Source organism: Scyliorhinus torazame, chromosome 3 (genome assembly GCF_047496885.1).
Source record: "Scyliorhinus torazame isolate Kashiwa2021f chromosome 3, sScyTor2.1, whole genome shotgun sequence".
Classification (NCBI taxonomy): domain Eukaryota; kingdom Metazoa; phylum Chordata; class Chondrichthyes; order Carcharhiniformes; family Scyliorhinidae; genus Scyliorhinus; species Scyliorhinus torazame.
Genome location: NC_092709.1, coordinates 1,888,802 through 1,915,965, shown reverse-complemented (window position 1 = coordinate 1,915,965; position 27,164 = coordinate 1,888,802). Strand labels below are relative to the sequence as shown.

The window sequence follows — 27,164 nt, the reverse complement described above, 5'->3', positions numbered from 1 at the left end:
AAGGAGGGAGGGAGTGAGCGAAGGAGTGAGGGAGTGAGTGAAGGAGGGGAGTGAGTGAGTGGAGTAAGGAGGGAGGGAGTAAAGGAGTGAGTGAGGGAGGGAGTGAGTGAGTGAGGGGGTGAGTGAGTGAGGGAGTGAGGGAGTAAGGAGGGAGTGAGTGAGTAAAAGAGTGAGGGAGTGAGTGAGGGAGTGAGTGAGTAAGGAGGGAGGGAGTGAGTGAGGGAGGGAGTGAGTGAGTGAGGGAGTGAGTGAGTGAGGGAGGGAGTGAGTGAAGGGGTGAGTGAGTAAGTGAAGGAGGGAGTGAGAGAGGGAGTGAGTGAAGGAGGGAGTGAGGGAGGGAGTGAGTGAGTGGGGGAGTGAGTGAGGGAGTGAGTGAGTAAGGAGGGAGGGAGGGAGCGAAGGAGTGAGGGAGTGAGTGAGGGAGTGAGTGATTGAGGGAGTGAGTGAGTAAGGAGGGAGGGAGTGAGTAAAGGAGTGAGGGACTGAGTGAGTGAGTGAGTGAGGGAGTGAGTGAGTAAGGAGGATGTGAGTGAGGGAGGGAGGGAGAGAGTGAGTGAGGGAGGGAGGGAGTGAGTGAGGGAGTGAGTGAGTGAGGGAGGGAGTGAGTAAGGAGGGAGGGTGTGAGTAAAGGAGTGAGGGAGTGAGTGAGTAAGGAGGGAGTGAGTGAGTAAGGGAGGGAGGGAGTGAGTAAAGGAATGAGGGAGGGAATGAGTGAGGGAGTGAGTGAGTAAGGAGGGAGGGAGTGAGGGAGTGAGTGAGTAAGGGAGGGAGGGAGTAAAGGAGTGAGGGAGTGAGTGAGGGAGTGAGTGAGTGAGTGATGAAGAAGTGAGTGAGTGAGGGAGTGAGTGAGGGAGGAGTGATTGAAGGAGTGAGGGAGTGAGTGAAGGAGGGTGTGAGGGAGGGAGGGAGTGAGGAGTGAGTGAGTAAGGAGGGAGGGAGTGAGTAAAGGAGTGAGTGAGTGAGGGAGGGAGGGAGTGAGTAAGGAGGAGGGAGTGAGTGAGGGAGGGAGTGAGTGAGTGAGGGGAGGGAGGGAGTAAAGGAGTGAGGGAGTGAGTGAGGGAGTGAGTGAGTGAGTGATGAAGGAGTGAGTGAGTGAGTGAGAGGGAGTGAGGGAGTGAGTGAGTGATGAAGGAGTGAGTGAGTGGGTGAGTGAGGGAGTGAGTGAGTGAGTGAGGGAGGGAGTGAGTGAGTGATGAAAGAGTGAGTGAGTGAGGGAGTGAGTGAGGGAGGGAGTGAGCGAAGGAGTGAGGGAGGGAGTGAGGGAGTGAGTGAGTAAGGAGGGAGTGAGCGAAGGAGTGAGGGAGGGAGTGAGGGAGTGAGTGAGGGAGTGAGTGAGGGAGGGAGTGAGTGAGGGAGGGGAGTGAGCGAAGGAGTGAGGGAGGGAGTGAGGGAGTAAGGAGGGAGGGAGGGGAGTGAGTGAGTGAGTGAGTGAGGGAGGAGTGAGGGAGTGAGTGAGTGAGGGAGAGAGTGAGTAAGGAGGGAGGGAGTGAGCGAAGGAGTGAGGGAGTGAGTGAAGGAGGGAGTGAGTGAGTGAGTAAGGAGGGAGGGAGTAAAGGAGTGAGTGAGTGAGTGAGGGAGGGAGTGAGTGAGTGAGGAGTGAGTGAGTGAGGGAGTAAGGAGGGAGGACGTGAGTAAAAGAGTGAGGGAGTGAGGGAGTGTGTGAGTGAGTGAGTGTGTGAGTGAGTGAGTGAGTGAGTGAGGGAGGGAGGGAGGATGGAGGGAGGGAATAAAGGAGTGAGTGAGGGAGTAAGGAGGGAGGGAGTGAGTAAAAGAGTGAGGGAGTGAGGGAGTGTGTGAGTGAGTGAGTGAGTGAGTGAGTGAGTGAGTGAGTGAGGGAGGGAGGGAGGGAGGGAGGAGGGAGGGAATAAAGGAGGGAGTGAGGGAGGGAGGCAGCCCCTGAGTTCACAGTCAGAGGTAGTTGTGTTGATGGGGAGGTGGGTTTGCTGAGTCCGGACATGTGTGTGTGCGGATTGGCGCAGGGGCTGGGGAGGGAGGGGGAGGGACAGAGGAGAGGGGAGGAGGGAGGAGAGGGGGAGGGGAGAGGGAGGGAGCTGTGTTCACAGAGTGCGGAGCAGTGTTGGAGCCGCTGGGACTGGAGCGGGAGCGGGAGCTGTTCTTTCAGCACCGACTGACTGAGTGACACTGAGCTGGGTAAGAGACTCAAAGCTGCCCCGGAGGCAGCGGGCGGCGGAGGGGCGCAGCTTGCGCTCATAGTGCTTCTCAATCAATGTTGACTGGAGCAGGTTGAGAGGCAGCTTTGCGGGTTGTTGGGGGGGTGTGGAGGGGGGCAATTTCTCTGTGAGGACCTGCTGCAGTTTGGGAGGGGGGTGTGCGTAGCGGGGGTGTGTGTGTGCAGGGGGGGTGTTTGGGGGGGGGGAGTGTTGGGGGGTGGAGGGGTGGGTGTTGGGGGGTGGAGTGGTTGTGTGTGGAGGGGGGGGGGTGTTTGGGGGTGGAGGGGGGGTGGAGTGGTTGTGTGTGGAGGGGGGGTGTTTGGGGGTGTTGGGGGGTGTTTGGGGGGGTGGAGGGGGGGGTGGAGTGGTTGTGTGGTGAGGGGAGTGTGAGGAGGGGGGGGGTGTTTGGGGGGGGTGTTGGGGGGTGTTTGGGGGGGTGGAGGGGGGGTGGAGTAGTTGTGTGGAAGGGGGGTGGAGGGGAGGTGTTGGATGTTGGGGGGTGTTGGGGTGGGTGTAGTGGGGGGGGGGGTGTAGGGGGGGTGGAGGGGAGGTGTTGGGGGGTGTTTGCGGGGGTGTTGGGGGAGCGTTGGGGGGGTTGCTGGGGAGGTGTTGCGGGGGAGGTGTTGGTGGATGTTGGGGAGGTGTTGGGGGGGTGTAGTGGGGGGGGGGGGGGGTGTAGGGGGGTGTTGGGGGGGTTGCGGGGAGGTGTTGCGGGGGGGGTTGCGGGGGAGGTGTTGGTGGATGTTGGGGAGGTGTTGGGGGGGGGGGGGGTTGCTGGGGAGGTGTTGCGGGGGGGGTTCTCAGTGAGGACCTGCTGCAGTTTGGTTCTGGCTGATCTGGGTCCTGCCCCGTGGGTAAGTTGGGTTTTTGGCTCAGCACCGAGAGCCGGGCCGGGGGGCCGGGGGCCGGTGGGTGGGGGGGGGGGGGGGGGGGTTGCAGAGATTGTCTGCGACCGGCCGCCTTTTGGGAAAAGCCCGATTGTCGGCAGCCCAGAGACCCGGCACTGACTTCAATACAAAACAGTGAAAAACCCGGTTTCCATTTGGTCCAATCCACCGGGAGCAATGGGAGGGGGGGGGGGGGTGAGTGAGGGAGGGAGTGAGGAGGGAGGGAGGTAGGGAGGGTGGGAAGGAGGGAGGAGGGAGGGAGGGAGGGAGTGAGGGAGGGAGTGAGGAAGGGGAGAGAAGGAGCGAGGGAGGGAGGGAGTGATGGAGGGAGTGAGTGAGGGAGTGAGTGAGTGAGGGAGGGAGTGAGTGAGTGAGTGAGTGAGGGAGGGAGTGAGGGAGGGAGGGAGTGAGTGAGGGAGTGAGGGAGGGAGGGGAGGGAGTGAGTGAGGGAGGGAGTGAGGAAGGGAGAGAAGGAGCGAGGGAGGGGGGGAGTGATGGAGGGAGTGAGTGAGGGAGTGAGTGAGTGAGGAGTGAGTGAGGGAGTGAGGGAGGGGAGGGAGTGAGTGAGTGAGGGTCGGAGTGAGGGAGGGAGGGAGGGAGGGAGTGAGTGAGGGAGGAAGTGAGGGTGTCCCTGTCCCTGGCTCTGGCTCCGGGGGGGGGGGGGGCATCCTGCCCGGATTGGGAATTGCAGGAGTTTTTCGCGGTGTGAGCAGCCCCCCCACCCCCCCCGGAGCCAGAGCCAGGGAGAGGGACACCCTCACTCCCTCCCTCACTCACTCCGACCCTCACTCCCACCCTCCCTCCCTCCCTCCCTCACTCCCTCCCTTCCTCACTCACTCACTCCCTCCCTCCCTCCCTCACTCACTCCCTCACTTGGGGCAGGGAGATGGGCAGGGGCAGGGTAGGGGCAAGGGCAGGAGCAGGGTGAGGGAGAGGGGCAGGGACAGGGGCAGGGGGAGGGAGAGGGGCAGGGGGAGGTAGAGTGGCAGGGGGAGGGAGAGGCAGGGAGAGGGCAGGGGCAGGGGGCAAGGGCAGGAGCAGGGTAAGGGAGAGGGGCAGGGAGAGGGGCAGGGGAGGGAGAGGGGCAGGGGGAGGGAGAGGGGCAGGGGGAGGGAGAGGGGCAGGGAGAGGGGCAGGGGCAGGGGCAAGGGCAGGAGCAGGGTGAGGGAGAGGGGGGCAGGGAGAGGGGCAGGGGCAGGGTCGGGCAGTTTAAAACGGGGCAGAGGGGGGCCCAGACTGACAACCCGCCTCTCACTGGGTCCCATCGCGACCTTGAGCCGGATTGAAAGTCACCGGCGCCGCTCTCCCATCCTGGGAGCTGGGAATGTTCCTGCGGAAGCAGAGTCCAGTCAGCCGGCTCCGAGGACCCACTCCAGGGGCCTGATTGGAGGATGCATTCCGTGTCCTTGCAGTCACATTGATGTGGAACTCCGAGCTGAAACTAGACACAATCTCCCTGCCACACAGCACCCCCACACAGCACCCCACACAGCACACACAGCACCGCACACAGCATCCCACACAACAGCACACACAGCACCCCACACAGCACCCCACACAGCACCCCACACAACACACACAGCACCCCACACAGCACCCCACACAGCACCCCACACAGCACACACAGCACCCCACACAGCACCCCACACACAGCACCCCACACAGCACCCCACACAGCACCCCACACAGCACACACAGCACCCCACACAGCACCCCACACAACAGCACACACAGCACCCCACACAGCACCCCACACAGCACCCCACACAGCACACACAGCACCCCACACAGCCCCCCACACAACAGCACACACAGCACCCCACACAGCACACACAGCACCCCACACAGCACCCCACACAACAGCACACACAGCACCCCACACAGCACCCCACACAGCACCCCACACAGCACACACAGCACCCCACACAGCACCCCACACACAGCACCCCACACAGCACCCCACACAGCACACACAGCACCCCACACAGCACACACAGCACCCCAAACAGCACCCCACACAACAGCACACACAGCACCCCACACAGCACCCCACACAGCACCCCACACAGCACCCCACACAGCACCCCACACAGCACCCCACACAGCACACACAGCACCCCACACAGCACCCCACACAACAGCACACACAGCACCCCACACAGCACCCCACACAGTAACTCACACAGCACACACAGCACCCCACACAGCACCCCCCCCCCCCTCACCCCCACATAGTTCGGGCACATTCTGCTCTTTACCCCAGGGGCTAACACACACACCAATAGCTGCAGAGGGCTGGGGAAACCCGCAATCATTCAAATCCCGCACAGGAGAGATTAGCAGCAAACGAGCCGCGGTGTGGAAGTGCAAAGCAGTAAGGGGGCGGGCACAGTGCAGCTTGAATTGCCAGAATGTGGAGGCACAGCCCAACTCGAGAAAACTCAGCAAAGAATACTGCCAACCTGCGGAAACCCCGATTCCTCTTAATATTCCTGACCCTGCCTCCCCAGTGAAATGCTCAGCGTGGAGCGAGTGACAAAAACGCAGAGGCGGGGATAATGAGAGGCACCAGTCAGTGGATCGTCTGAAGGGCGAATCAGTTAATACAGAGCAGAGATAAGACAGAATACAGTTCACCAACCACACGGCAGGAAGGGTAACATTACTGCAAAGGCACCTGAATCTGCTCATTCTCGCTCACCCAACCCAGAGACAGAACCCTCTCTAATTCTCACTCACTGCAGGGAGACAGAACCCTCTCTTTCACTCACTGCAGGGAGACAGAATCTCCTCTAATTCTCACTCACTGCAGGGAGACAGAATCCTCTCTCACCCGCCCCAGAGAGACAGAATCCTCTCTCACCCGCCCCAGAGAGACAGAATCCTCTCTAATTCTCACTCACTGCAGGGAGACAGAATCCTCTCTCACTCACTGCAGGGAGACAGAATCCTCTCTCACTCACTCACCCCAGAGACAGAATCCTCTCTCGTTCACTCACTCCAGAGAGACAGAATCCTCTCTCGTTCACTCACTCCAGAGAGACAGAATCCTCTCTCATTCTCACACACTCGAGGGAGACAGAATCCTCTCTCATTCATTCACACCAGGGAGACAGAATCCTCTCTCGTTCACTCACTCCAGAGAGACAGAATCCTCTCTCGTTCACTCACTCCAGAGAGACAGAATCCTCTCTCATTCTCACACACTCGATGGAGACAGAATCCTCTCTCATTCATTCACTCCAGGGAGACAGAATCCTCTCTCGTTCACTCACTCCAGAGAGACAGAATCCTCTCTCATTCTCACACACTCCAGGGAGACAGCATCCTCTCTCATTCTCACACATTCCAGGGAGACAGAATCCTCTCCCATTCACTCACCCCAGAGAGACAGAATCCTCTCTCATTCTCACACACTCCAGGGAGACAGAATCGTCTCTCTTTCACTCACTCCAGAGAGACAGAATCCTCTCTCATTCACTCACTCCAGAGAGACAGAATCCTCTCTCATTCACTCACTCCAGAGAGTCAGAATCCTCTCTCATTCTCACTCACTCCAGAGAGACAGAATCCTCTCTCATTCTCACACACTCCAGGGAGACAGAATCCTCTCCCATTCACTCACCCCAGAGAGACAGAATCCTCTCTCACTCACTCCCGCCATAGAGACAGAAGCCTCTTTCATTCTCACACACTCCAGGGAGACAGAATCCTCTCTCTTTCACTAACTCCAGAGAGACAGAATTATCTCTCATTCATTCACACCAGAGAGACAGAATCCCCTCATTCTCACTCACCGGAGGGAGACAGAATCCTCTCTCACACACCCCAGAGAGAATCCTCTCTCTTTCACTCACTCCAGAGAGACAGAATCCTCTCTCATTCACTCACTCTAGAGAGACAGAATCCTCTCTCATTCACTCACTGCAGGGAGACAGAATCCTCTCTCATTCACTCACCCCAGAGAGACAGAATCCTCTCTCGTTCACTCACTCCAGAGAGAGACAGAATCCTCTCTCATTCTCACTCACTCCAGAGAGACAGAATCCTCTCTCATTCTCACACACTCCAGGGAGACAGAATCCTCTCTCATTCATTCACTCCAGGGAGACAGAATTCTCTCTAATTCTCACTCACTCCAGGGAGACAGAATCCTCTCTCATTCATTCACTCGAGGGAGACAGAATCCTCTCTAATTCCCACTCACTGCAGGGAGACAGAATCCTCCCTCACCCACCCCAGAGAGACAGAATCCTCTCTCACTCACCCACCCCAGAGAGACAGAATTCTCTCTCATTCACTCACTGCAGGGAGACAGAATCCTCTCTCATCCACTCCCCAGGGAGACAGAATCCTCTCTCACTCACTCCAGAGAGACAGTATCCTCTCTAATTCACTCACTGCAGGGAGACAGAATCCACTCTCATTCTCAATCACTCCAGAGAGACAGTATCCTCTCTAATTCACTCACTCCAGGGAGACTGAATCCTCTCTCATTCACTCACCCCAGAGAGACAGAATCCTCTCTCGTTCACTCACTCCAGAGAGACAGAATCCTCTCTCATTCTCACACACTCCAGGGAGACAGAATCCTCTCTCATTCATTCACTCCAGGGAGACAGAATCCTCTCTCATTCATTCACTCCAGAGAGACAGAATCCTCTCTCATTCTCATACACTCCAGGGAGACAGAATCCTCTCTCATTCTCACTCACTCCAGAGAGACGGAATTATCTCTCATTCATTCATTCCAGAGAGACAGAATTCCCTCATTCTCACTCACCCTAGGGAGTCAGAATCCTCTCTCACACACCCCACAGAGAATCCTCTCTCTTTCACTCACTCCAGAGAGACAGAATCATCTCTCATTCACTCGAGAGACAGAATCCTCTCTCATTCACTCACTCCAGAGAGACAGAATCCTCTCTCATTCACTCCAGAGAGACAGAATCCTCTCTCATTCACACAATCCAGAGAGACAGAATCCTCTCCCATTCACTCACCCCAGAGAGACAGAATCCTCTCTCATTCAGTCACTCCAGAGAGACAGAATTCTCTCTCGTTCACTCACTCCAGAGAGACAGAATCCTCTCTCATTCTCACACACTCGAGGGAGACAGAATCCTCTCTCATTCATTCACACCAGGGAGACAGAATCCTCTCTCGTTCACTCACTCCAGAGAGACAGAATCCTCTCTCGTTCACTCACTCCAGAGAGACAGAATCCTCTCTCATTCTCACACACTCGAGGGAGACAGAATTCTCTCTCATTTATTCACTCCAGGGAGACAGAATCCTCTCTCGTTCACTCACTCCAGAGAGACAGAATCCTCTCTCATTCTCACACACTCCAGGGAGACAGCATCCTCTCTCATTCTCACACACTCCAGGGAGACAGAATCCTCTCCCATTCACTCACCCCAGAGAGACAGAATCCTCTCTCATTCTCACACACTCCAGGGAGACAGAATCGTCTCTCTTTCACTCACTCCAGAGAGACAGAATCCTCTCTCATTCACTCACTCCAGAGAGACAGAATCCTCTCTCATTCACTCACTCCAGAGAGTCAGAATCCTCTCTCATTCTCACTCACTCCAGAGAGACAGAATCCTCTCTCATTCTCACACACTCCAGGGAGACAGAATCCTCTCCCATTCACTCACCCCAGAGAGACAGAATCCTCTCTCACTCACTCCCGCCATAGAGACAGAAGCCTCTTTCATTCTCACACACTCCAGGGAGACAGAATCCTCTCTCTTTCACTAACTCCAGAGAGACAGAATCCTCTCTCACTCACTCCCGCCATAGAGACAGAAGCCTCTTTCATTCACACACACTCCAGGGAGACAGAATCCTCTCTCTTTCACTAACTCCAGAGAGACAGAATTATCTCTCATTCATTCACACCAGAGAGACAGAATCCCCTCATTCTCACTCACCGGAGGGAGACAGAATCCTCTCTCACACACCCCAGAGAGAATCCTCTCTCTTTCACTCACTCCAGAGAGACAGAATCCTCTCTCATTCACTCACTCTAGAGAGACAGAATCCTCTCTCATTCACTCACTGCAGGGAGACAGAATCCTCTCTCATTCACTCACCCCAGAGAGACAGAATCCTCTCTCGTTCACTCACTCCAGAGAGAGACAGAATCCTCTCTCATTCTCACTCACTCCAGAGAGACAGAATCCTCTCTCATTCTCACACACTCCAGGGAGACAGAATCCTCTCTCATTCATTCACTCCAGGGAGACAGAATCCTCTCTCATTCATTCACTCGAGGGAGACAGAATCCTCTCTAATTCCCACTCACTCCAGGGAGACAGAATCCTCTCTCACCCGCCCCAGAGAGACAGAATCCTCTCTTTCACTCACTGCAGGGAGACAGAATCCTCCCTCACCCACCCCAGAGAGACAGAATCCTCTCTCACTCACCCACCCCAGAGAGACAGAATTCTCTCTCATTCACTCACTGCAGGGAGACAGAATCCTCTCTCATTCACTCCCCAGGGAGACAGAATCCTCTCTCACTCACTCCAGAGAGACAGTATCCTCTCTAATTCACTCACTCCAGGGGGACTGAATCCTCTCTCATTCACTCACCCCAGAGAGACAGAATCCTCTCTCGTTCACTCACTCCAGAGAGACAGAATCCTCTCTCATTCTCACACACTCCAGGGAGACAGAATCCTCTCTCATTCATTCACTCCAGGGAGACAGAATCCTCTCTCATTCATTCACTCCAGAGAGACAGAATCCTCTCTCATTCTCATACACTCCAGGGAGACAGAATCCTCTCTCATTCTCACTCACTCCAGAGAGACGGAATTATCTCTCATTCATTCATTCCAGAGAGACAGAATTCCCTCATTCTCACTCACCCTAGGGAGTCAGAATCCTCTCTCACACACCCCACAGAGAATCCTCTCTCTTTCACTCACTCCAGAGAGACAGAATCATCTCTCATTCACTCGAGAGACAGAATCCTCTCTCATTCACTCACTCCAGAGAGACAGAATCCTCTCTCATTCACTCCAGAGAGACAGAATCCTCTCTCATTCACACAATCCAGAGAGACAGAATCCTCTCCCATTCACTCACCCCAGAGAGACAGAATCCTCTCTCATTCACTCCAGAGAGACAGAATCCTCTCTCATTCACACAATCCAGAGAGACAGAATCCTCTCCCATTCACTCACCCCAGGGAGACAGAATCCTCTCTCATTCACTCACCCCAGAGAGACAGAACCCTCTCTCGTTCACTCACTCCAGAGAGACAGAACCCTCTCTCGTTCACTCACTCCAGAGAGACAGAATCCACTCTCATTCTCACTCACTCCACAGAGACAGAATCCTCGCTCATTCTCACACACTCCAGGGAGACAGAATCCTCTCTCATTCATTCACTCCAGGGAGACAGAATTCTCTCTAATTCTCACTCACTCCAGGGCGACAGAATCCTCTCTCATTCATTCACTCCAGGGAGACAGAATCCTCTCTCATTCATTCACTCCAGGGAGACAGAATCCTCTCTAATTCTCACTCACTCCAGGGAGACAGAATCCTCTCTCACCCGCCCCAGAGAGACAGAATCCTCTCTTTCACTCACTGCAGGGAGACAGAATCCTCTCTCACCCACTCCAGAGAGACAGAATCCTCTCTCACTCACTCACTCCAGGGCGACAGAATTCTCTCTCATTCACTCACTGCAGGGAGACAGAATCCTCTCTCATTCACTCCCCAGGGAGACAGAATCCTCTCTCACTCACTCCAGAGACAGAATCCTCTCTAATTCACTCATTGCAGGGAGACAGAATCCTCTCTCATTCTCATTCACTCCAGAGAGACAGAATCATCTCTCACTCACTCCAGGGAGACTGAATCCTCTCTCATTCACTCACCCCAGAGAGACAGAATCCTCTCTCGTTCACTCACTCCAGAGAGACAGAATCCTCTCTCATTCTCACTCACTCCACAGAGACAGAATCCTCGCTCATTCTCACACACTCCAGGGAGACAGAATCCTCTCTCATTCATTCACTCCAGGGAGACAGAATTCTCTCTAATTCTCACTCACTCCAGGGCGACAGAATCCTCTCTCATTCTCACTCACTCCAGAGAGACGGAATTATCTCTCATTCATTCATTCCAGAGAGACAGAATCCCCTCATTCTCACTCACCCTAGGGAGTCAGAATCCTCTCTCATACACCCCACAGAGAATCCTCTCTCTTTCACTCACTCCAGAGAGACAGAATCATCTCTCATTCACTCGAGAGACAGAATCCTCTCTCATTCACTCACTCCAGGGAGACAGAATCCTCTCTCATTCTCATTCACTCCAGAGAGACAGAATCCTCTCTCTTTCACTCCAGAGAGACAGAATCCTCTCTCATTCACACACACTCCAGGGAGACAGAATCCTCTCTCTTTCCCTAACTCCAGAGAGACAGAATTATCTCTCATTCATTCACTCCAGAGAGACAGAATCCCCTCATTCTCATTCACCCTAGGGAGACAGAATCCTCTCTCACACACCCCAGAGAGAATCCTCTCTCTTTCACTCACCCCAGAGAGACAGAATCCTCTCTCATTCACTCACTCTAGAGAGACAGAATCCTCTCTCATTCACCCACTCCAGAGAGACAGAATCCTCTCTCACTCACTCCCTCCAGAGAGACAGAATCCTCTCTCATTCACTCAAACCAGAGAGTCAGAATCCTCTCTCATTCACTCACTCCAGAGAGACAGAATCCACTCTCATTCACTCACTCCAGAGAGACAGAATCCGCTCTCATTCACTCACTCCAGAGAGACAGAATCCGCTCTCACTCATTCCAGAGAGACAGAATCCCCTCTCATTCACTCACTCCAATGAGACAGAATCCGCTCTCATTCACTCACTCCAGAGAGACAGAATCCCCTCTCATTCACTCACTCCAGAGAGTCAGAATCCTCTCTCATTCTCTCACTCCAGAGAGACAGAATCCTCTCTCACTCACTCCCTCCAGAGAGACAGAATCCTCCCTCATTCTCATTCACTCCAGAGAGACAGAATCCTCTCTCATTCTCATTCACTCCAGAGAGACAGAATCCTCTCTCATTCACTCAACCCAGAGAGTCAGAATCCTCTCTCATTCACTCAACACAGAGAGTCAGAATCCTCTCTCATTCACTCACTCCAGAGAGACAGAATCCGCTCTCATTCACTCCAGAGAGACAGAATCCCCTCTCACTCATTCACTCCAGAGAGACAGAATCCGCTCTCACTCACTCCAGAGAGACAGAATCCCCTCTCATTCACTCACTCCAGAGAGACAGAATTCTCTCTCACTCACTCCCTCCAGAGAGACAGAATCCTCTCTCATTCACTCACTCCAGAGAGACAGAATCCTCTCTCATTCACTCAACCAAGAGAGTCAGAATCCTCTCTCATTCACCCACTCCAGAGAGACAGAATCCACTCTCATTCACTCATTCCAGAGAGATAGAATAAACTCTCATTCACTCACTCCAGAGAGACAGAATTCCCTCTCATCATTCACTCCAGAGAGACAGAATCCTCTCTCATTCTCATTCACTTCAGAGAGACAGAATCCTCTCTCGTTCACTCACTCCAGGGAGATAGAATCCTCTCTCATTCACTCACTCCAGAGAGATAGAATCCTCTCTCACTCACTCACACCAGAGAGACAGAATCCTCTCTCATTCACTCCAGAGAGACAGAATCCTCTCTCATTCTCATTCACTCCAGAGAGACAGAATCCTCTCTCATTCACTCACTCCAGAGAGACAGAATCCGCTCTCATTCACTCACTCCAGAGAGATAGAATCCCCTCTCATTCACTCACTCCAGAGAGACAGAATCCCCTCTCATTCACTCACTCCAGGGAGATAGAATCCTCTCTCATTCACCCTCTCCAGGGGGATAGAATCCTCTCTCATTCACTCACACCAGAGAGACAGAATCCTCTCTCATTCACTCCCCAGAGAGACAGAAGCCTCATTCACTCACTCCAGAGAGACAGAATCCTCTCTCTCTCTCACACACTCCAGGGAGACAGAAACCTCTCTCATTCACACACTCCAGAGAGACAGAATCCTCTCTCATTCTCACTCACTCCAGAGAGACAGAATCCTCTCTCATTCTCACACACTCCAGGGAGACAGAATTCTCTCCCATTCACTTACCCCAGAGAGACAGAATCCTCTCTCACTCACTCCCGCCATAGAGACTGAATCCTCTCTCATTCTCACACACTCCAGGGAGACAGAATCCTCTCTCTTTCACTAACTCCATAGAGACAGAATTATCTCTTATTCATTCACTCCAGAGAGACAGAATCCCCTCATTCTAACTCACCCTAGGGAGACAGAATCCTCTTTCACACACCCCAGAGGGAAGCCTCTCTCTTTCACTCACTCCAGAGAGACAGAATCCTCTCTCATTCACTCATTCCAGAGAGTCAGAATCCTCTCTCATTCACTCACTCCAGGGAGACAGAATCCTCTCTCACTCACTCCAGAGAGACAGAATCCTCTCTCATTCACTCATTCCAGAGAGTCAGAATCCTCTCTCATTCACTCACTCCAGGGAGACAGAATCCTCTCTCACTCACTCCAGAGAGACAGAATCCTCTCTCATTCACTCATTCCAGAGAGTCAGAATCCTCTCTCTCTCACTCATTCCAGAGAGACAGAATCCTCTCTCATTCACTCACTCCAGAGAGACAGAATCCTCTCTCATTCACTCACTCCAGAGAGTCAGAATCCTCTCTCTCTCACTCATTCCAGAGAGACAGAATCCTCTCTCTCTCACTCATTCCAGAGAGACAGAATCCTCTCTCATTCACTCACTCCAGAGAGACAGAATCCTCTCTCATTCACTCACTCCAGAGAGTCAGAATCCTCTCTCTCTCACTCATTCCAGAGAGACAGAATCCTCTCTCTCTCACTCATTCCAGAGAGACAGAATCCTCTCTCATTCACTCACTCCAGAGAGTCAGAATCCTCTCTCTCTCACTCATTCCAGAGAGACAGAATCCTCTCTCTCTCACTCATTCCAGAGAGACAGAATCCTCTCTCATTCACTCACTCCAGAGAGTCAGAATCCTCTCTCTCTCACTCATTCCAGAGAGACAGAATCCTCTCTCTCTCACTCATTCCAGAGAGACAGAATCCTCTCTCATTCACTCACTCCAGAGAGACAGAATCCTCTCTCATTCACTCACTCCAGAGAGTCAGAATCCTCTCTCTCTCACTCATTCCAGAGAGACAGAATCCTCTCTCTCTCACTCATTCCAGAGAGACAGAATCCTCTCTCATTCACTCACTCCAGAGAGACAGAATCCTCTCTCATTCAACCCAGAGAGTCAGAATCCGCTCTCATTCACTCACTCCAGAGAGACAGAATTCGCTCTCATTCACTCACTCCAGAGAGACAGAATCCTCTCTCATTCACTCCAGAGAGACAGAACCCTCTCTCATTCAACCCAGAGAGTCAGAATCCGCTCTCATTCACTCACTCCAGAGAGACAGAATTCGCTCTCATTCACTCACTCCAGAGAGACAGAATCCTCTCTCATTCACTCCAGAGAGACAGAACCCTCTCTCACTCACTCCCTCCAGAGAGACAGTATCCTCTCTCATTCTCACTCACTCCAGAGAGACAGAATCCTCTCTCATTCACTCCATAGAGACAGAACCCTCTCTCACTCACTCCCTCCAGAGAGACACTATCCTCCCTCATTCTCATTCACTCCAGAGAGACAGAATCCGTTCTCACTCACCCCAGAGAGACAGAATCCCCTCTCATTCATTCACTCCAGAGAGACAGAATCTGTTCTCACTCACTCCATAGAGACAGAATCCCCTCTCATTCACTCACTCCAGAGAGACAGAATCCTCTCTCACTCACTCCCTCCAGGGAGACAGAATCCTCTCTCACTCACTCCAGAGAGACAGACTCCTCTCTCATTCTCATTCACTCCAGAGAGACAGAATCCTCTCTCATTCACTCACTCCAGAGAGACAGAATCCTCTCTCATTCACTCACACCAGAGAGACAGAATCCCCTCTCTTTCACTCACTCCAGAGAGACAGAATCCTCTCTCATTCACTCACTCCAGAGAGACAGAATCCTCTCTCATTCACTCACTCCAGAGAGACAGAATCGTTTCTCATCCACTCACTCCAGAGACAGAATCCTCTCTCATTCACTCCAGAGACACAGAATCCTCTCTCATTCACTCAACCCAGAGAGACAGAATCCTCTCTCATTCACTCACTCCAGAGAGACAGAATCCCCTCTCATTCACTCAACCCAGAGAGTCAGAATCCTCTCTCATTCACTCACTCCAGAGAGACAGAATCCTCTCTCATTCTCACTCACGCCAGAGAGACAGAATCCTCTCTCATTCACTCCAGAGAGACAGAATCCTCTCTCACTCACTCCCTCCAGAGAGACAGTATCCTCTCTCATTCTCATTCACTCCAGAGAGACAGAATCCTCTCTCATTCACTCAACCCAGAGAGTCAGAATCCGCTCTCATTCACTCACTCCAGAGAGACAGAATCCGCTCTCACTCACCACAGAGAGACAGAATCCCCTCTCATTCATTCGCTCCAGAGAGACACAATCCGCTCTCACTCACTCCAGAGAGACAGAATCCGCTCTCATTCACTCACTCCAGAGAGACAGAATCCGCTCTCACTCACTCCAGAGAGACAGAATCCGCTCTCATTCACTCACTCCAGAGAGACAGAATCCTCTCTCACTCACTCCCTCCAGGGAGACAGAATCCTCTCTCACTCACTCACTCCAGAGAGACAGAATCCTCTCTCATTCACTCAACCCCGAGAGTCAGAATCCTCTCTCATTCACTCACTCCAGAGAGACAGAATCCACTCTCATTCACTCACTCCAGAGAGACAGAATCCCCTCTCATTCATTCACTCCAGAGAGACAGAATCCTCTCTCATTCACTCCAGGGAGACAGAATCCTCTCTCATTCTCATTCACTCCAGAGAGACAGAATCCTCTCTCATTCACTCACTCCAGAGAGACAGAATCCGCTCTCATTCACTCACTCCAGAGAGACAGAATCCCTTCTCATTCACTCACTCCAGAGAGACAGAATCCCCTCTCATTCACTCACTCCAGAGAGACAGAATCCTCTCTCATTCACTCACTCCAGAGAGACAGAATCCCCTCTCATTCACTCACTCCAGAGAGACAGAATCCCCTCTCATTCACTCACTCCAAAGAGACAGAATCCCCTCTCATTCACTCACTCCAGGGAGATAGAATCCTCTCTCATTCACTCACTCCAGAGAGACAGAATCCCCTCTCATTCACTCAACCCAGAGAGTCAGAATCCTCTCTCATTCACTCACTCCAGAGAGACAGAATCCTCTCTCATTCTCACTCACTCCAGAGAGACAGAATCCTCTCTCATTCACTCCAGTGAGACAGAATCCTCTCTCACTCACTCCCTCCAGAGAGACAGTATCCTCTCTCATTCTCATTCACTCCAGAGAGACAGAATCCTCTCTCATTCACTCAACCCAGAGAGTCAGAATCCGCTCTCATTCACTCACTCCAGAGAGACAGAATCCGCTCTCACTCACCACAGAGAGACAGAATCCCCTCTCATTCATTCGCTCCAGAGAGACACAATCCGCTCTCACTCACTCCAGAGAGACAGAATCCGCTCTCATTCACTCACTCCAGAGAGACAGAATCCGCTCTCACTCACTCCAGAGAGACAGAATCCGCTCTCATTCACTCACTCCAGAGAGACAGAATCCTCTCTCACTCACTCCCTCCAGGGAGACAGAATCCTCTCTCACTCACTCACTCCAGAGAGACAGAATCCTCTCTCATTCACTCAACCCCGAGAGTCAGAATCCTCTCTCATTCACTCACTCCAGAGAGACAGAATCCACTCTCATTCACTCACTCCAGAGAGACAGAATCCCCTCTCATTCATTCACTCCAGAGAGACAGAATCCTCTCTCATTCACTCCAGGGAGACAGAATCCTCTCTCATTCTCATTCACTCCAGAGAGACAGAATCCTCTCTCATTCACTCACTCCAGAGAGACAGAATCCGCTCTCATTCACTCACTCCAGAGAGACAGAATCCCTTCTCATTCACTCACTCCAGAGAGACAGAATCCCCTCTCATTCACTCACTCCAGGGAGATAGAATCCTCTCTCATTCACTCACTCCAGAGAGACAGAATCCTCTCTCATTCACTCACTCCAGAGAGACAGAATCCCCTCTCATTCACTCACTCCAAAGAGACAGAATCCCCTCTCATTCACTCACTCCAGGGAGATAGAATCCTCTCTCATTCACTAACTCCAGAGAGACAGAATCCTCTCTCATTCACTCACTCCAGAGAGACAGAATCCCCTCTCATTCACTCACTCCAGGGAGATAGAATCCTCTCTCATTCACTCACTCCAGAGAGACAGAATCCTCTCTCATTCATTCACACCAGAGAGACAGAATCCTCTCTCATTCACTCCAGAGACACAGAATCCTCTCTCATTCACTCAACCCAGAGAGACAGAATCCGCTCTCACTCACTCCAGAGAGACAGAATCCCCTCTCATTCACTCACTCCAGAGAGACAGAATCCTCTCTCACTCACTCCCTCCAGAGAGACAGAATCCTCTCTCATTCACTCACTCCAGAGAGACAGAATCCTCTCTCATTCACTCAACCCAGAGAGTCAGAATCCTCTCTCAGTCACCCACTCCAGAGAGACAGAATCCACTCTCATTCACTCATTCCAGAGAGATAGAATGCACTCTCATTCACTCACTCCAGAGAGACAGAATTCCCTCTCATTCATTCACTCCAGAGAGACAGAATCCTCTCTCATTCTCATTCACTTCAGAGAGACAGAATCCTCTCTCGTTCACTCACTCCAGAGAGACAGAATCCCCTCTCATTCACAAACTCCAGAGAGATAGAATCCTCTCTCATTAACTCACTCCAGAGAGACAGAATCCTCTCTCATTCTCACTCACTCCAGAGAGACAGAATCCTCTCTCATTCACTCCAGAGAGACAGAATCCTCTCTCACTCACTCCCTCCAGAGAGACAGTATCCTCTCTCATTCTCATTCACTCCAGAGAGACAGAATCCTCTCTCATTCACTCAACCCAGAGAGTCAGAATCCGCTCTCATTCACTCACTCCAGAGAGACAGAATTCGCTCTCACTCACCCCAGAGAGACAGAATCCCCTCTCATTCATTCACTCCAGAGAGACAGAATCCGCTCTCACTCCCTCCAGGGAGACAGAATCCTCTCTCACTCACTCTAGAGAGACAGAATCCTCTCTCATTCTCATTCACTCCAGAGAGACAGAATCCTCTCTCATTCACTCACTCCAGAGAGACAGAATCCTCTCTCATTCACTCACTCCAGAGAGACAGAATCCTCTCTCATTCACTCACTCCAGAGAGACAGAATCCCCTCTCATTCACTCACTCCAGAGAGACAGAATCCCCTCTCATTCACTCACTCCAGGGAGATAGAATCCTCTCTCATTCACTCACTCCAGAGAGACAGAATCCTCTCTCATTCACTCACTCCAGAGAGACAGAATCCGCTCTCATTCACTCACTCCAGAGAGACAGAATCCCCTCTCATTCACTCACTCCAGAGAGACAGAATCCCCTCTCATTCACTCACTCCAGGGAGATAGAATCCTCTCTCATTCACTCACTCCAGATAGACAGAATCCTGTCTCATTCACTCATTCCAGAGAGACAGAATCCCCTCTCATTCACTCACTCCAGAGAGACAGAATCCCCTCTCATTCACTCACTCCAGGGAGATAGAATCCTCTCTCATTCACTCACACCACAGAGACAGAATCCTCTCTCATTCACTCAACCCAGAGAGTCAGAATCCTCTCTCATTCACTCACTCCAGAGAGACAGAATCCGCTCTCATTCACTCCAGAGAGACAGAATCCCCTCTCATTCATTCACTCCAGTGAGACAGAATCCGCTCTCACTCACTTCAGAGAGACAGAATCCCCTCTCATTCACTCACTCCAGAGAGACAGAATCCCCTCTCATTCACTCACTCCAGGGAGATAGAATCCTCTCTCATTCTCACTCACTCCAGAGAGACAGAATCCTCTCTCATTCACTCCAGGGAGACAGAATCCTCTCTCATTCACTCCAGGGAGGCAGAATCCTCTCTCACTCACTCCAGAGTGTTATGGGCGCGGCGTTTTCAGAACCCCAAAATGTACCCTGGAGTTCAACCAACCTCTCCCTTTAATGGATTTGTTGCTTTTTCTAGCACACGGCTTTTTCCCTAGGTGTGGGATTACAATTATGGACACGTGGGTTTTTAAAACACAAAACAGTGTTTGTTCCATGAACTCAACTTAACATCTTAAATAAACAATGGATCTCTTAGCACCTCTTACTTCAAAGATAACTCAGAAAATATTGCAACAGTAAATAATTCCTTAAAATGTTCCTTCAAACTTCCAAGAGACTTAACACCTTTAAACAATATCACATCAGGTTAAAGGATATATATTTTTTCTGTAGAATGGCAGAGATATATTAGCTTGGGTGACTTCAGCTCCAGCACCTTGCTTTTTTCATGCAGCTCTCTGGAAACCCACAGACACACCCACGCTGTTTTCTCAAACTGGCTTTCTCCCTCCAAGCAACTCACAGCAAACCAGAACTTCTCAAGCTGCTGTCTCAAACTGGCTTTCTCCTTTTAATCAGCTCACAGCAAAACAGCCAGGCACTTTTAAACTGCTCTCAGCAAAACCAGCAGGGCATTTTTCAAAACTGAAACTTCAAAAATGGCTGAACTGAGCTGAGCTCCACCCACTCTATGATATCACTGTTTTCTTAAAGGTACATTGCTTAAACATCCAGTTCTTAAAGGCACTCTCACATGACACCTCCCCCCAAGAAAAAGAAAACCATCAACTTCAAGATGGTTTTATTTTTCACTTTTGCACCATCCACTAAGAAATGTACACAGTAAATATACATTTTCATTTAAAGAAAACAACACACTCAAACAGGTATAACAATATAGTCCGTTTTTCTTTGTTCTTCTTTCTCCAACCGAAATCCTTCTCGATTGCCAGTCTCTTTGAACAAAGTCTCTGCACGATCCATCCATTCCTCTACTCGGCATTTCTCTTTAGATTCAGATACTTTAGTTCAATCTGACCACAGAGCCCCTTGCAATTCTCCAATACAGGAGCATTGGTGATCACAGCTTTCAGGCAGTCAAATACCTGTTGAAGGTCCGCTGTCCACTGACATTTTTAGGTTTCGTTAGCAAGTCCATCAGTGGAGTAATCACGCCACAAAACTTTTGCACAAAGTTTCGATCAAATTCATTCATGTTAATAAACCGCATTATTTCCCTTCGTCTTGAGGGTATCGGAAACTCTGCAAGGAAAGTGATTCGAGCTTCTCCAGATTCACTTTTGGCTAGGTTCATCACCAAACCCGCCTCCTGAAGTCGATCGAAGAACTCCATACGATGTTTTAAATGTTCTTTCCATGTCTGGAAAGTTGGAAATAAAAGCAGATTGTCCCACTTTCTCCATGCAATCCTTCAATGTTGGGACAGGATAAGAGTCCGTTCTTGTAACTGCATTCACCTTTCGATAGTCCACACACAACCGTTGGGTACCATCTGGTTTAGGTACCATCACTATGGGTGAGCTCCATTGGCTGCAACCCACTGCAATTATGCCATTATTAAGCATACTCTCAATCTCTCTGTTAACCTGTGCCAATTTTAAAGGATTAAGTCTATATGGATGTTGTTTGATCGGAACAGCATTTCCCACATCTACATCATGTATAGCCATTTTAATACTTCCCAATTTATCTCTACAAACTTGCCCATGTGATATCAATAACTCTTTCAGGTCAGTTTGTTTTTCCTCTGGAAGGTAACTTAACAATTCATCCCAATTTTTAAGAACATCCTCATTTTCCAATTTAATTTGAGGTATGTCAAATTCACAGTGATCTGGATTTGGTTTGTCACTTTGAGTTAGAATCATTAAAACCTCCTTTTTCTCTCCTTCCCTTTCAAAGTACCTTTTAAGCATATTCACATGACACACTCTGTGAGTCTTCCTTCTATCTGGTGTTTTTACCACATAATTCACCTCACTTAATTTCCTTTCAATCTGATATGGTCCACAAAACCTAGCTTGTAAAGGCTCCCCTACCACTGGCACTAAAACTTTATCCCCACTGGCAAAACTACGAACTTTGGATTTCTTGTCCGCTACCCGTTTCATCACATTTTGTGCAACTTTCAAATGTTGTCTAGCCAATTCACCTGCTCTGTTTAATCGTTCCCTAAAATTTGACACGTAATCCAATAGTATAATTTCCGATTTCTCACTCACCAATTTTTCCTTAATCAATTTAAGTGGTCCACTTACCTCATGAACAAAAATTAGTTCAAAAGGACTACATTTGGTAGACTTATTAGGTGCATCCCTAATTGCAAACAATACGAATGGGATTCCTTTATCCCAATCCTCTGGATAATCTTGACAATACGCCCTCAACATTGTCTTTAATGTCTGATGCCACCTTTCTAACGCTCCCTGCGATTCTGGATGGTACGCAGTTGATTTAAATTGTTTTATTCCTAAGCTATCGATAACTTCTTTGAACAACTTTGAAGTAAAATTTGTTCCTTGATCTGATTGAATTTCTGTGGGTAGTCCATATCTCGTAAAGAATTTAAGTAACTCCTCCATAATCCTTTAGCTGTAATATTACGTACTGGAATGGCCTCTGAAAACCTAGTAGATACATCCATTACAGTCAAAAGATATTGATTCCCACATTTTGTTTTAGGAAGCGGTCCTACGCAATCAATTATGACCCTGGTTAAAGGTTCCTCAAATGCTGGAATGAGTATTAAGGGAACTGGGTTTATCACTGCTTGAGGTTTCCCTATCACTTAACATGTGTGATATCATTGACAAAATTTAACTACATCTTTATGTAGTCCAGGCCCATAAAAATGTTTCTGGATTTTAGCTTGAGTTTTCCTTATTCCCAAATGACCTCCCACTGGTACCTCATGTGCAACTCGCAACACCTCCTTTCTATACCCTACCGGCAATACTACTTGATGAACTTCTGCCCACTTTTCATCCGCCTGCATATGTACAGGTCTCCATTTTCTCATCAAGACATCACTTTTACGGTAATAACACTCTGGTATACTCTCAGATTCCTCTTCCGTATATGCTTTCTGATATATCCGTTTTATTTCTACATCTTTCTGTTGTAACTCCGCCAATTTTCCTGAACTAAAAATATCCGCCTCATCCTCCACCTGTTCTTGTTCTTTTTCAACCATCTGATCAAAAATCGTTTCTGATAATTGCACTTCAACTTCATCTTCACTTTTTGATTTCTCCTCTTGTCTGAACCTGTGACTTTGCGACCTTGTTACTACACAATCAGGAAAAATCCCAGGATATTCATCCTTCAACACTTCAGTTGACTGATTTTCCACTGGCTTATCAACCACAGTAGGCATCACTCCCACCTGCGATCCAGCTATATCATTACCCAAGATAAACTGTATTCCTGGACAAGATAGTTTATCTATTACTCCGACTACCACTTCACCACTCTTCACTGGACTTTCCCACATTACCTTATATAATGGAACGCTACCCCTCTCACCCTGAATTCCACATATCACCGCCTTTTCTGGCAACATTCTTCCCAAACTACATAATTCCTTATCTCTTACCATTAAAGATTGACTAGCCCCTGTATCTCTTAAAATTGTGACTTCTTTACCTGCTCCTCCTGATATACATGAGTAAACTTTACCCACGCAAGTAAATTCTTTCAAGACATCTGGCACCTTCTTAACAATTACTTCTTGAACAGGCTGTACAATCGTTTGCACCTCCTTCGCTTCCCTGGGGCTTTCCTTTACCACTCTAACAAACCCCACTGTCTTATCCTGTTTTACCACATCAGCCTTCCCAGTGCTTTTTCATAGAATTTACAGTGCAGAAGGAGGTCATTCGGCCCATCGAGTCTGCACCGGCTCTTGGAAAGAGCACCCTACCAAGGTCCACACCTCCACCCTATCCCCATAACCCAGTAACCCCACCCAACACTAAGGGTAATTTTGGACACTAAGGGCAATTTATCATGGCCAATCCACCTAACCTGCACATCTTTGGACTGTGGGAGGAAACCGGAGCACCCGGAGGAAACCCACGCACACACGGGGAGAATGTGCAGACTCCGCACAGACAATGACCCAAGCCGGAATCGAACCTGGGACCCTGGTGCTGTGAAGCAATTGTGCTATCCACAATGCTACCATACCGTGCTACCGTTCAGCCACCAACACTGTGACTTTACATGGCCTAGTTTATTACAGTGAAAACATCTGAAACTTTTCATTTCTTTTCCACCCTCCTGGATTCCTTTTTTAATCGGAGGTACACTCTCTTTATTGTCACCCATCAGATCACCTTTACATTTACCACTTGAGTATTTCTCATGTCCCCAGTTTCTATCCCTCACCGGCTGAAACTGATGTCGGAAACCAATCTTTGATTTATGAACTAATTCATAATCATCTGCCATTTCCGCTGCTAATCTCGCAGTTTTGACCCTCTGTTCTTCCACATGAGTTCTCACTACATCAGGAATTGAATTTTCAAAGCCCTTATCCACCTATCAAAATTACTCTGAGCCTTTCAAACTCCATGTATGTTTGACCAAATTCTTTCCTTAAATTTCTAAACCTTTGTCTGTAAGCTTCAGGCACTCGCTGATATGCACTTAAGATAGATTTCTTCACCTCCTCATACGTTCCAGATACCTCCTCCAGGTGTGATGCAAACACTTCACTAGCCCTACCTACCAGCTTTGTTTGAATCAGTAACACCCACATGTCCTGTGGCCATTTCATTTGTTTAGCTAACTTCTCAAATGAAATGAAAAAGACTTCCACTTCCTTCTCGTCAAACCTTGGCAATGCTTGGACATATTTAAATAGATCCTCACCACATCTTCGACTATGACGCTCAGTCTCATTATCCTCATCCATCTCCTCCAACGGTACGTTTCCCTTTATGTCTGCCAATTTTAACTGATTGTCATATTTCATGCCCATTTTCTGAATTTCAAACTCCCTCACTTTATCTTTTTCCCTGATCTGTATCTCCCTTTCTTTGTCTTTTTGTTCTGCTAGGGCTATTCTTTCTTTTCTCCTTTCTTCTCTCTCCTTTTCTTTTTCCTCTCTCTTTCTTTCTCTTTCTTTTTCCTCTCTCTCACTCTCGTATTCAAGCCGCTTTAATTCTTTCTCATGTTCCATTTGTTTAATTTGCAACTGAATTTTTGCCATTTCCAATGAGTCAAACTCTATCTCAGGCAACTTTAAATGCTTAACCACCGCCATAATTACCTCATCTTTTCACATTTTGTCAGGTAATGTTAACTGCAATGTTCTTGCCAAATCTAACAGTCTGCTTTTCCTTTCTGTCCGTAAGGTACTACGTGTGACATTCTCCACCCCCAAAAACTTCTGAGCCTCTGAAAGAGCCATTGTTCACAACACTCTCCCCACTTAAACTAAATTACCACACCGGAAAAGCAACAATCCTTCATTGTCTTTCAGTTCACAAAAGCCAACCCAATAGATAGACTTTTATCCCCCTCGAGCCCCCAATTGTTATGGGCGAGGGGTGTTCAAAACCCCAAAATGTATCCTGGAGTTCAACCAACCTCTCCCTTTAATGGATTTGTTGCTTTTTCTAGCACACGGCTTTTCCCTAGGTGTGAGATTACAATTACGTGGGTTTTTAAAACACAAAACACTGTTTATTCCATGAACTCAACTTAACATCTTAAATAAACAATGGATCTCTTAACACCCCTTACTTCAAAGATAACTCAGAAAATATTGCAACAGTAAATAATTCCTTAAAATGTTCCTTCAAACGTCCAAGAGACTTAACACCTTTAAACAATATCACATCAGGTTAAAGGATATATATTTTTTCTGTAGAATGGCAGAGATATATTAACTTGGGTGACTTCAGCTCCAGCACCTTGCTTTCTTCATGCAGCTCTCTGGAAACCCATAGACACACCCACGCTGCTTTCTCAAACCTGGCTTTCTCCCTTCTAAGCAGATCACAGCAAAACTTCTCAAGCTGCTGTCTGAAACTAGCTTTCCACTTTTAAACTGCTCTCAGCAAAACAAGCCAGACACTTTTCAAAACTGAAACTGCAGAAATGGCAGAACGGAGCTGAGCTCCACCCACTCTATGACATCACTGTTTTCTTAAAGGTACATTGCTTAAACATTCAGTTCTTAAGGCACTCTGGCATGACAAGAGAGACAGAATCCTCTCTCATTCACTCCCCAGGGAGACAGAATCCTCTCACTCACTCCAGAGAGACAGAATCCTCTCTCACTCACTCCCGCCATAGAGACAGAGGGCGCGATTCTCCACTCCCACGCCGGTTGGGAGAATCGCCTGGGCCGCCAAAATTTCCGGGGATGCCGGTCCGACGCCCTCCCGCGATTCTCCCAAGTGGCGGGAACGGCCCGGTCGAGTTTTGCGGGCCGCAGGCCGGAGAATCGCCGGAGACACCCAAAATGGCGATTCTCCGGCACCCCCGCGATTCTGAGGCCCGGATGGGCCGAGCGGCCAGGCCAAAACAGCGGGTTTCCCCCGGCGCCGTCCACACCTGGTCGCTGCAGTCGTGGGCGGTGCGTGAACGCTGGGGGGCGGCCTGCGGGGGGGCGAGGGGGGATCCTGCACCGGGCTTCACCTGGAATGTGGGGTGGCCCACGATCGGTGCCCACCGATCGTCGGGCCGTCCTCTCTGAAGGAGGACCTCCTTCCTTCCGCGGCCCCGCAAGATCCGTCCCCCATCTTCTTGCGGGGCAGATTTGGACAGGACGGCAACCACGCATGCACGGATCACGCCCGTTATACGGTACCATCCGCGTCATCTATGCGGCGCTGCTTTTACGCGGGCGACAAGGCCTGGCGCGTGTAGATGACGCGGCCCCGATCCTGGCCCATTGTCAGGGCCTGAATCGGTCGGGACCGGGGCCGTTTCGCGCCATCGTGAACCTCAACAGCGTTCACAACGGCGCGGCCACTTCGGCGTGGGAGTGGAGAATCCCGCCCAGAATCCTCTCTCATTCACTCACTCCAGAGAGACAGAATCCTCTCTCATTCATTCACTCCAGAGAGACAGAATCCTCTCTCATTCAAACACTCCAGAAAGACAGAATTCTCTCTCATTCTCACTCACTCCAGGGAGACAGAATCCTCTCTCATTCACTCACTCCAGAGAGACAGAATCCTCTCTCATTCAAACACTCCAGGGAGACAGAATCCTCTCTCATTCACTCACTCCAGAGAGACAGAATCCTCTCTCATTCACTCACTCCAGGGAGACAGAATCCTCTCTCATTCATTCACTCCAGAGAGACAGAATCCTCTCTCATTCAAACACTCCAGAAAGACAGAATTCTCTCTCATTCACTCACTCCAGAGAGACAGAATCCTCTCTCATTCACTCACTCCAGAGAGACAGAATCCACTCTCATTCACTCACTCCAGGGAGACAGAATCCTCTCTCATTCTCACTCACTCCAGAGAGACAGAATCTCATTCCCACACATTCTCTCCGTCTCATCGATGACATGAGTTGACGTGCACCTCCAATGATCTACATTGGTGCACAAATAGCTGTTGATCTGATTCTGCAGATTTCAATCCCAATTTAATTGAGATGAAGAGCTGCTTGAACTGCTTTGCCAGTTCCTGACCCTGCCACGGTTCCCCTTTTTGCCAGAACAAGTCACAGGTGTTGAGTTTTTAGGCATCATCTCTTAGTTTAAGGAATAAACTTCTCATTTGTTGGGATAGCGTGGGCGGTGGGGGGGAGTGTTCTCCTGGTTTAGGTTTCTGGCGGTTTGTTTCAATGGCAGGGCTTTGGTCTGAGAGACGCGTATCCCAGCTCAAGGTCACAACTTTTGGGACATGTCAGATAATG

General features: G+C 49.9%; 2 protein-coding genes across 4 annotated transcripts in view; one reads left to right on the top strand and one right to left on the bottom strand.

Annotated features, from left to right (window-relative positions):
- The window catches only part of LOC140408242 (polycomb group RING finger protein 3), a 942,343-nt gene that overhangs the window by 109,724 nt on the left and 805,455 nt on the right, over positions 1–27,164 (bottom strand). The gene's annotated exons all lie outside the window — the stretch shown is intronic.
- The window catches only part of LOC140408241 (complexin-1), a 415,332-nt gene continuing 390,205 nt past the window's right edge, over positions 2,038–27,164 (top strand). The window contains exon 1 of the mRNA XM_072495179.1: positions 2,038–2,151. The gene's annotated coding sequence lies outside the window, so the exon portion shown is untranslated. The remainder of the gene's footprint in view (positions 2,152–27,164) is intronic.